We start from the raw sequence: 14,077 nt of genomic DNA on the forward strand, positions 1-14,077 counted from the left end.
AGATGCTGTTCCATGTGTAAATGTAATCCCTTTAACTATACAGTATGCCAACGTCCTGTAAATAGTATATATAGACATAAAGGCAGTATATCATGAGAAGGAGTCTATTTGGTACGATGTCAGTATGATTCTTCTTCCTTCCGTTGCTCTGAAGACTTTATCCAGGTGTGTGTACTCGTGAAAGTAAATGTTGGGGTGTTGGCCTGTCTGTCTGTGTTGCAGTACAGTTCAGTCTAGCTAGTGTCGCCATGGCAACATCAGTGTTTCGGGAAAAAAAAAAAAACATTGCATAGATTTAAATATATTCTGCACTTTCAACATACTTTTAGTACTTTATCTTGGCCGTTCTTCATAGGTGGTGGGAATCCTGACTTGTGTGGGTTCGTGTGCATGTGCGCTGCTTGTGTGTGAGGATGTAAGTGTGTGTGTGTGTGAGAGAGAGAGAGAGAGAGAGAGAGAGAGAGAGAGAGACATTTAGACAGCTGGTTGTTAATTTGTGTTTTATTTTTTCTCTTTTCATGTCATGTGTTCAGTGTTTTGTTCGTACCATTGACGACGTGTGTATGTGTGTGTAAATATATATCAACATGCAGATGTATTATTGCAATAAAAAAAAACATATGCACAGGAAAAAGATGCTTTCCACTGCTTGTCTGGTCTTTTTTTATTCAAGTGTGTGCTCAGGAAGAGGAGATTATATTTCACAAGCGGTTTGTTTTTTTGAAGAATTACAGAATATGAAGGAATAACAAACTATTTACAGGCCTTGTGTTGGGGTGAATTTGAGATAGAAGTTAAGATAATTTTGCATTTCACCCTTTTAAGTCTTTTTTTAGGTCAATTTTCAACACTTGTGTTGCTCTAAAGAATATTTCAGGACAGAGCTTCTTTAACGTTTGTGATTTTTGAGTCAGTCTTGAAAAACAGCTCTTTAATGTATTAAATAGCATTTCATAACTTATAATGCTAAATTTTCACTGGATGTTCTCAAAAAGTTCTTCTCTCAATCAAAGTCAAAATACTGTCATGTATGTGTGAGTTATAACGAAAGGAAATGAAAATTCACCATATAACTTTCCTAAAATGTTTTATTAACCTACAAATGCGAATATTAAACATTTTACACGTCCTAAACCTGAATTTCCATGTAAATCAAACTTACCATCATGCACAAATTCTGGTGGCTTTCTTTCACAGCAAAAGTGTGAAAAGTGGCTTAAAGAAAGACGTTTGTCATCCTCTGAACAAACTGATGAACTTTCACTCCCGTCTTATTGCACAACATCCAAATCTATCAAATTGAAGTACTGCAACAAAGAACAATAACACAATGAGAGATAATATGGCATAAAGGATTGCTAAGAGCATTAACACAAACTAATTGTGCAAAATATATGAATACAGCACTGCTCACAATATACCAAACATGACATATATTGAAGTATTATTACACAGTAATAACACAGCACCACTCTGTGTACATGTTAGCAACGTTTTAGTTAGATTCTCATTAAAATGTTGAATCTCACTAATAATTTTCACCTTTAGTCACAGAGGAAATGCCTGACCCTGATTTTTAGGCTCGGAAGAGAGAATGAATGTTGATTTTTGAACTGCGACAGGAGAGAAAACATGCACAGCCAGGAAGAACATGCAAACTAGACAGCAAGGCCCTGAACCAGAGCTGCTGAGAGGCAAGGACGCCGACCCCGAAACCACCTGACATTACTTGTCCTCCGAATTAAGAAATATAAAGATGCACTTCAGCTGCTAACAAGCCTCTTGAGGTTCCAGTCACGTCTGCCCATTTTCATGCATTCTCATGGTTCCCAAGTCATTTCACCAAAATCACTGCGCATGTAAAATGAATCGTAATGCGACAGGAGCTATTTAGAAATGATTTTTAAAACAAGGTGATGTGCTGGGTAATGTCCTCTGGGAGATGGAGCAGAGTCACCTCCACCCGCTCTTCACTAACTGGATAAATAAACCTGGATGCTGTTGGGTGAAGTGTTCTCTGCCTGGAAAACTGAAGGAAAGAAGAGGAGGAAGAAGAAAGGCTGGACGTGTTTTAAATATCTTCTATACTACATGTTGTTCATATTACTTTTTAATGTAACTTTGCAGAAAAAGAAACAATGTCACGATTGTTTAACAGTGTTGGTGAAATAAATGTATCACTAAAATCTGAATCAATCTTTTTTTACTTTTTTGTTTAAATTCATTGTGTGTTGAACTTAAGATATCCGTATAATTTTGTAAAAGGTCTGCAGCAGCAAAACAAGTTAAACCTTTAAAATGAGGTCAAGCGGCTCATACATAAAACTTCAATTTCATACACAGGTTTTATTACATTTTTTTTAATAGGTTTTAACATTTGCACCATGTTTTAGTTATTTTAGTGGATTATGTTACTTCACATTTGACCTTTGACCTTTGCCATTTAAGTTCAGTTTGGCTCTTTAAGCAGTTTTGAGTAACTTCAGTAAATTTATTTCAGATTTTCAAGCCAGTTTTACTCTTTTAGACATGGTGGACATTTTTTCTTTTCACATTTTCTTATTATTTTAGACCTATGAGCTGCTTTTAGCCACTATGGCTTTTTTAGATTTTCTTTCTTTATTTTCTTTTAGCATTTTTGGCTGTTTTTGCACTTTCAAATTTTGAATGGCAAACGTTCTTTTGACTCTCTTAGACATTTTGTATTGTTACTTATTTTTTGACTATTTTTTTTAAACCTTTTCTTAGATTTTTGTCTGTTTTAAAAAATACTCCAATTTTTAATTTGTCGCTCTGACAAGAATATTTAAAAGACGTGGGAACCTTTCTGACATGACACTGTGACATGAATCTGTCCTGCCTGGAGATAACTGTTGAAAACTGTAAAGAAAAAGATTTTTAAAGGAATTTTTCTTTCTTGAACCATTTCAGATGTTTTATTTTTTTCCTCTTAATTCTGGATTCGGCTGCAGGGATGAAGGGACAGAGCCAGCTGTGGCAGCAGAGGTTATAATCCCTCGTCCCCGGCCTGGGTGAAGCCCACCCGGCCCCGCTCTGATCAATCATTCCCCTTTAATTCTCACACCCCCGGCATTATGTAACCCGGCCGGGGCGCAGCGCGCCGCCGCGGCCGGTAGAGGGCGCTGCGGAGCCTGCTGTGGAGACTCGCCCCCCGGAGGCTGCGCTCCGCTCCGCTCCTCCTGACCCGCATTCACCCGTACTGTACAGGCATGGGGGAGGACCGACACTAGAAAGCGAGCAGACCGCTGCAAGAGTTCCCCTCCGCGCACCGTGACCATGACTCTGGCTGTCCCGGGCGGCGGACGCGTCTCTCCCGTCTCCACGCACCTGATAGCGGATTGAAGAAGGAGCAGCGAGGGGGGTGGGTGGGAGGCGGCGGCGGCGGCGGCGGTGGAGGAGGCTAACACCGGGGAGAGGCATTAGCTGACGCCGACGGTAGACGGTAAAGCGGCTTTTTTTTTTCTTCTTCTTCTTCTTTCTCCGGCTCGCTTCCTTTTCACGTGTTTAACCCGCCGCGCGCTGCTTTCTCGTTGACGCTCCGGAGGCGGCAGTGTATGTGCGCGCGCGCGCGTGTGTGTGTATGCCCGCACGCGCGTGAGAAAGGAGCTGAGATCTGGCTCGATATGTATGTACGTGCGCGCGTATGTGTGTGTGCGTGACATTTAATTGCACTTGCAGCGGAGCGCGGTGGGAAGCGGCTCGGCGGGGACGGCGGAGCAAGGTGAGTGCTGTCCTCACGTCAACCCGGCGCAGCGCAGCGCAGCGCCGCGGCCGCCCTGCTGCCTACTGTACTCTACCTATATGTTAATGCTGGAGGGGGGGGCCCGGGGTAGGGGTAGGGGTAAGGGTAGGGACGGCGGTGCACTGCAGCTCCCCCCCCCCCTCCTCCTCCTCCTCCTCTTCCCTCCCTCCTCACCCTTCCTCCGGCCGTGTGCCCTTTTTGGAAACTATCAGCCCCATGTGCTTCCTCCGCTGTCAGTACATTGTGTGATCGCCGCGGCGAGGAACCTGTTAACCTACATTTCTGCGCCGGAGAGGTGACAACAAGGATCCAGCATGCACAGCACAGCCCTGCACGCACGCACGCACACACACACACACGCAAACATACACATACAGTATTTTTATTTATTTATTTTTTTCAAAATATATTCATATGTACGTCTTGTAGCTGTGATTTTTTTTTTTTTTTTTACAGTTCGCATTCCTTTGCTGTGACACACTGCAAGTAGCTCTGTCCTGAAAAAAGTGAGCAGAAAGTATGCCTGAAATGCTGATATGAATCATGCATGTGTGACAGGGCTGCATGAAATATGAAATGTTACCCCCCCTCCTCCTCTTTCTCCTCCTCCACTCCCCTCCCCACCTCACCCACTCGCAGCCTATAGCTGTTCCTACAGGCTGAGGCGTGGTGTGTGAGTGTGTGTGTGTGTTTGATATCATGGATTGAGTTGCACATAACAGCGGTTGTCAGCTGAGGATTGTTGTGAGTGTGTTCCTGCTGAGGATGAAGGTAGGGTGCAGACAGCACTGCTGTCATTGGTGCTAATATTATGGACTGTTATTATGAGAGGGGGGGGTGACGGGTGTGGGGGGGTACAAACAGCCCCCCCCCCCCCCACCCAGTTTTGAGATGACTCAGATTCAATCTGAAGTTGTTTTGCATCTCTCTCTCTCTCTCTCTTATAGTGATTTAGCGTCTTTCAGAGTGTGTCTCTGGCATATTGCATGTTTGTAAAGAAAGACTTGAGTCACTTTTTGAGATGATTCATGGCTCCCTGTGGTCGTCCTGCATGTCTCTGTCATTGTTTTGAACAATATGTTTTTCTTGTTTGGTGTCTCTTTGTATCCCGCCTGCCTCAGTGTGGTTGTTTTTTTTTTTTCTCTCTCCTTGCCTCTGATTTTGTGGCGTTAGTGCACCTCTTAGTGGTAATTTCTAACATTTTTAGTCATTTTACACCTCTTGATCACTGTTCTGCATCCTTGCTTACAGAAAATGATTTATGTTTGTGCTGTTTTGTGTCAATTTATTTTAGATAGTTTTGCTTTTTAGTCATTTTACTTCATTTTGAATGTGTTTGTAGTAATTGTTTTCCCCATTTTGGCATCTCTGAATGGCACTTAGGTAGACTTTATTAACTGATCATCTCTTGGCATTGCCATGCAATTTTCTTAATATTTAGTTTTTAGTTTTTTTCCATTTGTGACCATTCTGTCACTTCTTAGTCTTCTAGCATATTCTTTGACTGCATCTGTCTTTATTGCTGTATCTTTAATGCGATGTTTATTGAGAATTGTCTACATTTTGAAACAGTACACATTGATTTATAGTAACTTAGCCTCTTCTAGAACATGTTTGTCTTTGAGTGATTTTTGCTCCTCGTCTTGCGTTGTTTTGAAACTTTCTTTCAAAATATTTTTGTCTGAGTGTGTTTTGTGTAAACTTGTTAAAGTTATTGCTTTTCAAAATCAATTTCCCGTCTGCTTCCTGATGTTGTCCTGATGACATTTAGTCAATTTGCACAGATTCATCATCTTCATGCATCTTCTCTAATGTGTTGTCGCCTTTTTTTGCGGAGTTCTTGGATGGATTTGCATGTTTTTGCAGTTATTCTGTGATCTTTGCTCGTCTGCAGGCACTTTTTGTCTCTGCCACAGTGTTGTGTATCTGTCTTTTTTCTTTTTTTTTTGGGTGCTTTGCATCTGTTTTTGTTTATTTTTCTCATCCGCGCGTGACAGATTTGCATGCCTGGTGTTTGTTTGTCTCGTTTGCCGGCTTGGGTTTCATGAAGACGCCTCACGTTGGTGGTGTCAGCCGCCGCCTGCGCCAGTCCGATGCAACACCAACTTGGGTAAATGGGGTGTAGCAGACGAACGGATGGATGTTTCCAGATGCTTCTTCTCATTTATTTGTAGTCATTTTGTTTCTGCTCCTCCTGTTGTCATTATAATGCTGCGTTGTATCATTTTATGGGATATTTTGTGTCTTTTTAGATGTTTTGTGGTTCTTTTCGTATCTCTGGGTGCATTTTGCAATCTTGCGGTTGTTCTTTGTACTTGTTTTGTGCTTCTTTGTAACTAATGTGTATTGAATTTTGGTGCTTTTGTGGTAAACAAAGTGTCAGTGTTGCATCTCCTGCTTGTGTGTAGCTGGGTTTTTAGTGTCTGTTGAGAATTTTATTGCACTTTTAGATCATTTTGTGCCTTTTAGTAGCAGTTGTTGAATCTCTCTTTGTTTTATGGGTCTATTTTTAGAGGTTTTTGTCTATTTATAGATGTGTCTTTTTTATGTCTTTGTTACTGCGAGCTCAGTGCTGTAGCCCCCCGGACTACGTTGAAATCAAACTTATGAAACGGATCCTTCACAGATGATCAGGATTGTTATCTGCTGTGATGTTTTTGTACATTTTCCACTTTGGGCTCCCCTGCACTTGTGCGCCGCTGCCCTCTTGGCGTGCCTCCCGCGCCAGGCTGCTGTCACTCCACATTTTATCCCCGATCATGTAATATTCCTCAGCTGGAAGTAGCGTGACATTTTACACTCAGTTTCCTTCATTTGCCTCGTCTTCCTTTTTGTCTGAAAATTCAGTAGGTCTGCTTAACACGCGTGTGACATTTTCAAATAGTGTGCTGTCAAGCTGTCACATAAGCACAAGCAACTCTGGATGAACCTAAAAATAATAAATGAAAGAAGAAAAGCAATGTTCTTCCCCGGGAGTGGAACAGCCAAGAGTAGGTAAAATTACTCAAGCTTTCTCGCTCTTGTTGTTTACAGAAGTTTCCCCAGTAACCTAGATATCAATCAGCGTGGTCTCTGGATTTATTAGTCCGTTATTCAAATGTACTTTCACATAAGGGAGTGGGGAACGCTATCTAAAGCACCAGCACAAGATAACTAATGCAAACAGTGCCGGCAGTATGCATTTTCCAGGCAGGTACGTGCCGGCTTGAAGGGAGTTCTCATCTGAAATGATTAAAGAGTATAGCCCTCTTAAAGGACTGGCGGTGAGAAACGCTGCTGAAATGAGTCACAAAGCGAAGAGAGCCTCTGTAAAAATAGTGCGCACGTCCATATACATGCATGCATACATGCGGCGCTGTAATCTCTGCCAGCAGCCAGACGTGACCTCTTTTGACGTCTTCTCCCCCCCTCCCCTCCCCATCCCGGCGCTGTGAGGCCGGCGTCCTGGTTTTCTGAGGTTGAGGCTTAATGTATAGCGGGGAGGAGGGGCGAGGTGGGAGGGGTGGGGGGGCGAGGAAGGGAGAGACAGGAAAGAAAACCAGCTTCCCCCACTCACCCGCCCGCCTCTGTGTGTGCATGCGTGTGTGTGTGTGTGTGTGTGTGTGTGTGTATGGGAGATCGGTTACATAACCGGAGCTGCGTGGAGGCAGGCAGCCGCTGCCCCAGTCCCCCGAGGTCCCACCGCCTGCTCACGTCACACAGATGTAGGCAGGAGGGGGGAGAGCGAGGGAGAGGGGGGGGCAGGAGGAGGAGGAGGAGGAGGAGGAGCCCGCAGTGATCGGTTCACTTTGTACCCAAAGTAAATTTGGAACATACATACATTTATAGCGTTGCATATGTGTTTGGGTGTGTCCACCGGCTCCTCTTTCTGTGGCAGCACTCGGTATAGCCGCTTAATTACATGGGGGAATAAAAAAGAAAGGAGAAATGCTTTGTCATGGCATCAGATCAGCTTTCAGGGGTTTATATTATGCTATTTTTACATTCATGTGTTGTATTGTGTTGCCATTGAATTCAGCAAACTGTAATTTAATCCAGTGTGCGAACCTTTTCTGCACAATCGAGTGTTTAATAACAACAATATGTCCTGACTTCCAGTGCACAGATGAGGATTAACTTTCTGACCACTGACACCCGAGTGAATAACACAGATTGTCTGTTGTTGGAGGCACCTGTTAGTGGGTGGAATATATCAGGCTGCGAGTGAACATTTTGTCCTCAAAGTTGATGTGTACCAAGCAGGAAGGAAAAAAAAAGAAAAGAAAAGAGGGGGAAAAAAAAAAAAAAGAAAAAACACTGCAGCTTGTGCGGGGTGTTCCCAGTCTGCAGGGGTCAGTATCTATCAAAAGTGGTCCAAAGAAGGAAAAGCAGTGAACCGGCGACAAGGTCGTGGGCGGTCACGGATCAGTGCTGCACGTGGGGAGGGAAGGCTGGCCCCGGTGGTCTGATCTCACAGATAAGCTACTGTAGCTTAAACTGCTACACAACTTAAAGCTGCTCTGCTCTTAGAAAGCAGCCGGCAGTCTGTTCGGTGCGGGACCCTGACAGTGCCGCGTCCTTCATGTCATGACTGATCGCTGTGCCGTTATAATGTGATTCGATGAATTAAATATCATGGTAATAAGTCGATCTGTCTCATAGTGACTGCATCGTGATATATCGTGGTGATTTTCTATGAAACTGATGATGTTGTGACATTAATGAAGTATAATTAAACAGCGCTCTGTCTCCATAGAGCTCTCCAAGACTTCAGCTGATTGGCCAAATATACAATATGTGTTTTGTGAAGGTTGATTTTATGATGACGATTTATTTTTGAGAGAAGTAGAACAGTGATATTGTATCATGATTTAAGTATCGTATTGTGAAATGACCATATCCTTGCTGAAATGTTCTTTAAAAACGTATCATAATTCAAATATAATAATATTATACTGTAGCGTCTCAGCTATGTTATATTTTAATGTACGTATTATGATCTTTTTATCATAATAGTATTGTGTTATGAGTTTAGTGAGCTTGTGTTCTGAGTGGAGTGTTTTAGTAATATTATCTCATGACTTTAGTATTTAACAACAAAATGTCATGAATTAAGTGGTTTTTATATCAAAGAAGTGTTACGGCTTAAGTTGTATGTCTTTATGTATTTATGTCTTAAGTATTTTGTTAAAAATGGTTTACAAATATATTGTGCCATGACTCCAAGTATTATCCCAAGTCACGAGGAAAATATTATTATCTTGAGTCATGGCGAATGCATTGTGACTCAAAAGATACTTCTTATTTATTTAAACTAGCGGGACTTTCCATGCAGATGTTTATTGTGGATTTATAGCTGAGGCTAAGTTGGTGTACTCAACATCTCATGTGGAGATTTAAAGAAAGTGGTTGTGGAAAACCACTGTCACGGCATGTACAGTATGTGTAAGTAGAAAGGTTCCAGACGCAGCTCGCAGTTCATGCCCTCAGTGCTCACGTTATTATCATTCATGTGCATTACCACAGGGACTTCATTGTCCTTTGGGTAATGTTGTAAAAAAAAAAAAACATGTTGACTCTGGTGTCTTGATAGTTTGTTGACCCGAGATCTCGAAAAAGATTTTACATCATGATATTATGGCTTTTATTGTATCAGAGTTTCACATTCTGCTATCGTGACACCATAGGCCGTGTTACGTGTCCTCGTTTCCTCTAAGCTACCCTTCCTTTGTACTGTAGAAAAGGAGGACAAGCTGCAGCTGAAGCCCTTCATTTGCATCCGGCTGCTTTCCCCACATGCTGGATCTTGAAATAAAAAGAGGCCCCAATTAGCGGTCGTGCCAAATTATATCATGAGTGTTGGTAAATACCCATCTAAACTGCAAAGTGATGCCAGGATGATGGTGATTTTCAGTGTGAGTAAACTCGGTGGAGGCCGCGTCTTTGACCCCCGCCTCGACGGGCTGCAGCTGGCCTCCGCGTCCAGCCAGTAGTTTCCCACTGTTTGTGCCTTTATTTGGTAACTAAGTAGTATTGAGGTAATTTAATGTACCTTGTTAAAGTGATGATGTGTGAAACTGTACTGGCCCACGCACGAGTCTGCCGAGCCTGAAGAGGGGAAATGTTTTCATTAAAGTCAAGGTTTCGGGCAGCCGCTCCCTGTCATTGCGCATCCAATAAAAGTACTTCTTTTCGCATCTGACGGGCTCATATTCTTAATATAATTGTCTGGCAACCTTTTGGAAACTGAGTGATTGTTTTTGCAGCTATCCCGACATGCTTTTGTGTGCACGGATGCCAGCACAGTCACTTTAGCTAATAACATTACCTCCACTCTGTCTGCTGCAGGCCCTTCACTTTTCCGACACTGCCTTTCTTTCGGGAAAAAAAAGTGCTTTGGTGCAGGGTTTCTTCAGTTCCTTGGCGGGCAGCGTTCCTGCCGGTCATGCCGGTCACTGTAGACTTAATGGCCTGCAAGGTGTAGCGTGAGGACAGGGGTGGTGTTAGTGGTGGTCCGTGAGAAAATCTATACAGTATTGGATTGAGATTTAGTGTTTTTTCCCTTTCTAAAACACGTGGATGCCAAGTATGGATATTTCAATGTCCATATTTGAACAGGTTGATTCAAGTGTCTCACATCATGAACTAGAAATTATGATTTAAAGATTTCCAAATCGTGAAAAGTCTACAGATTTATCCCCTCTTCGTGTTTCAGTAGAGTTATGATTTAGCTGTTTATTGCGATTAACTGGCATATATTGAAGTAGCACTTTTTATGCACGCTGATCATTATCTGATTTCTGGAGTCATCAGATTATTCAGCTGATCATGTAAACAGCAGAATTTGATATGCTTTATCAGACATGCTGCTATCTGATTATGAGAAATCAGACTAACAGGCATATATTTTCTCCCCAGTACTCTGATGTCTTTGTGTATATATATTCATTAATCTGATTTGTTCCATGCTTTTTCATTTGCGCAGTATGAAGAAAAAGAAAAAGAAATAATGGTCATTGAAAGGGATGCAGTCACAACATGAGCTGAAGCCAAAAGACAACAATCCTAACACGCAGCAGCAGAAGGTCCTCAGAGAGCCACTTGTGGAGGGAAAGGGAGACGGCTTTCCGATTAATTAGAGTAAAAAAGAGCACTGTCACGCTAAAGCTGATGTAAAGGCCATGTGGGTCCCCAGGTTCAGCAAGACAAAACCAGATGTTTTTAAAAGCACAGGAACTTTGACTTCTACCTTATAAGGTAGGAAGGCTCTCTGTAGTGGATGTAAACACATTCCAATTATTTGGTTACTCCCACTTATCAATACATATATAAAACAAAGCAAGGTTTTCCCTTCTCTCACTCAGTGATCGATTGACATTCTTTCTTTGACCAATCCCAGTTCTTATCATCAAACTTAAACAATTTGAACCTATAAATCACTCAGAAACTGGAAAGACGTCCTTTTCGCTGAGTTAAAGCGTTCGTCATATGATCTACTGGCTAATCTTCCTTCACGGCAGTAAAAGTCCCGATGTGTCATACAGAGAACTATATATTGTGAGATAAGATAGACAACGTTTGGTGGCTTGAGTCCCCATCTCACCTTGTAAATGTGCTGAAGTGTGGTTGCACAAGACCCTGAAGTCCCAGTTGCCCCCAGTAATGTGTGCTCAAGTTGTAAAATGAGTCTATCTCATTGTTTTGCGATGTGAGGATTACAGTATTATTTACCTGTTTGTCATAACAGGGTACAAATATTGTATCAGAATATAAGAGCAGTGACATATTGTAATACAAGTGTTGGTCTCGTACCTTAATATTGCTTTGGATTTCATCCAGGAAGCTGTGTTTGTGAGTAAAGTCTGTGCCTGACAGACAGTCCTGTTAATTTTGAGGCTGGCCGTCAGTGTGTGTCACACTATCCCTTCATTACAGTCGCTGTGTTCGCTGTCACAGAAAGCCGAGGTATTATTAACTCAATCAGCTGAAATTACCTGTGTGGGGGTGTCCGCTTGTGTCCTGCGAGCGCTGTAATTACAGCAGAAGTAGGTTTTTGAGGTTGATACTAATATTATTTCTGATAAACTGTGTTGGTTGACAGGCGTTGTTCAGTATAGCTGACACTGAGGGGCAGATCCTCCAACTCTGCGGCGAATGAATGGCATGCGTCTATTTTTGACATGTTGCAAATATTCCACGTGTTTGTGTTGGCTCACCTTAGACAAGCGTCTGCCAGCGTCTCACCTGTTATGTGAGAGATCTTCAGAAATGCTGAAATCAGCCCTGATATGAAGTGTCTGCTCCAGTCGGGGGCAATCCATTATCAAGAAACAGCTTTGACCTTTCAAGAATTATGCTGCTTTTTTTCCTGTTAATATATAACTTTGAATGGAATATCTTGTTGTTTTCAACGGTTGCTAATACAAAGCAGAGTACAGAGGAGATGAGAAACTGGAGAAAGAGATAAGCGCACCCTAAAGAGTTAATAGTTGCCTTTGTAATGTGATAGGTCTGTGAGACAGAGAAGTTATCACCTGGTGGAAGAACATACTGTACATAATGCCTGACTGACTACAATATAAAACAGGTTATACAGCTCCTCAGTGTGCTCACACACATACAGAGACAGGGTATTAAAGGAGAGCCTCGGGGCCTTGGTACTACTTTCTTTGGAATGTTCTGTTCTTTTCTGTTAAGGCTGGAACATCTTTATTTAATGCAGCCTCTATTCAATTAGGGTCAAACACCAGATCTCGACATGCATCTCCCACACAGAGAATTAAACCTCTATCTGTGAGCCAAGGACATATTTCCTTCCATCTGACAGGAAATGACTAAGAGATGGCCCTAAATCAGGGTTGAGAGAGGCCAGAAGTCTCTTGACAAGTTGTTTTAGGACCACAACAGAGCGCTTAAATTGAGTATTAATGTCATAAGATGCTGCGAGACTTGAAGGGAACTGTGTTTCCAGTGCATGTGACATACTCTTTGAGTAGCGAAAGAAAACTCTGACTTCCTAAACAGTTTGTGTTTTGTGGTTGAACCTGAGACTTCAGTGGAAAGCAAGTGTGTGATTTGCATTCATCGATCAAAGGTACAAAGTGGAACAGTTTGTGCTCGGAGCAGGAGGGCGAGTTTCCTCTCTCTCTCTCTAACAAATTTACCTCTGTGCGCCGTCCCCAGGCAGACATGTACACCAGAGCTCTGTGTCTTTCATGTTTCGGCTCGGGGATGATTGACTGGCGGCATATTTCTCATAACGATAGTTTTGTTCTATCTGCTGACTGTATAAACTGAATGTAAAGATGGAAACTTCCATCCATCTTCTGTGCTGCTTCAGCTAAGTTCTCGTCGCAGGCTGCTGGAACTGATCCCAGCTAACAATGACAGAAAGCAGGGGGCACCCTGGACTGATCGCCATTCCATCACACGGTGAACCCAGAGAGAGCGAGACAAGCACACACACTCACATACACACTTAACGGCAATTTTGGAGTCACCAATTAACCTCCAAGTCATGTTTTTGGACAATGGGAGGAAACCGGTGTCTATTCATCCATCTTTTATGCCACTTTCCCGAATTCAGGGTCGCAGGGCGTTGGAGCCAATTCCAGCTAACAATGGGTAAAGGCAGGGTACAGCCTGGACACGTCGCCAATCCATCACAAAGCGAATAGAGCGGACAAGCAGGCACACACACTCACATTTACCCCAACGGCAAGCCATTGGGAAAAGAACAAACAAAACAAAACCAATAAAACCCCAGAGGATCTGAAGGAAAACATTGTATGCACATGAAGAACGTGCAAACTCTACAGAGAAAAGAACCCAAGCCTGGATTCAAGCTGCAAGGAGAAAGTGCTGACCACTACATGCATGTTACATCGGGAAGATTGCTACGTACGTTTCAAATGTCACGCATCTCGGCCTCATACACCTACCTGTCGCCTACGCAGGTGTAGCTGTTGATACGGGTGTAAAACTGCTGAATTGTTTGTTCTATTTGTGTCCCTAGTAGCATTTTAATTGTCAACTTGTCAAAGAAACTGTTCAAAGTTTGTGTTGTTTTTCTGCGCAGATGCCCAGCTGAGGCGATGGAGTAGATATGCTTATATACGTACATGCTGGAAGGGATCGATACTTCTGTTGGCTTTCAAGTTACAATGTCTTCTTTGTTGCTTGTACTTTTCTCACATGAGCAACACTGCCCCCCACAGGTGGTCAGTGGTTCTACTCTGCTTGGTACAGCAAGTCCCCTAAAAACATACAAAATTACACACAGAATAAAAGCAGAAGATGGACAGTCTGCATGACAGAAAGGTGACAGGAAGACCG

At 42.7% G+C, this 14,077-nt stretch overlaps 2 protein-coding genes across 6 annotated transcripts in view; both read left to right on the forward strand.

Annotated features, from left to right (window-relative positions):
• nsfa (N-ethylmaleimide-sensitive factor a) overlaps positions 1–7,534 on the forward strand; it is a 43,867-nt gene extending 36,333 nt beyond the window's left edge. The window contains exons 22-23 of the mRNA XM_030088814.1: positions 480–485; positions 7,523–7,534. The gene's annotated coding sequence lies outside the window, so the exon portion shown is untranslated. The remainder of the gene's footprint in view (positions 1–479; positions 486–7,522) is intronic.
• LOC115386500 (thyroid hormone receptor alpha) overlaps positions 3,400–14,077 on the forward strand; it is a 128,641-nt gene continuing 117,963 nt past the window's right edge. For 3 of the 5 annotated variants that reach the window (XR_003931305.1, XM_030088817.1, XM_030088820.1), the window contains exon 1: positions 3,400–3,463. The gene's annotated coding sequence lies outside the window, so the exon portion shown is untranslated. Of the gene's footprint in view, positions 3,464–3,701; positions 3,743–4,432; positions 4,535–14,077 lie in introns of those variants that run through there. The other 2 variants (XM_030088819.1, XM_030088818.1) reach the window with 2 other exon arrangements.

This window comes from Salarias fasciatus, chromosome 4 (genome assembly GCF_902148845.1).
Source record: "Salarias fasciatus chromosome 4, fSalaFa1.1, whole genome shotgun sequence".
Classification (NCBI taxonomy): domain Eukaryota; kingdom Metazoa; phylum Chordata; class Actinopteri; order Blenniiformes; family Blenniidae; genus Salarias; species Salarias fasciatus.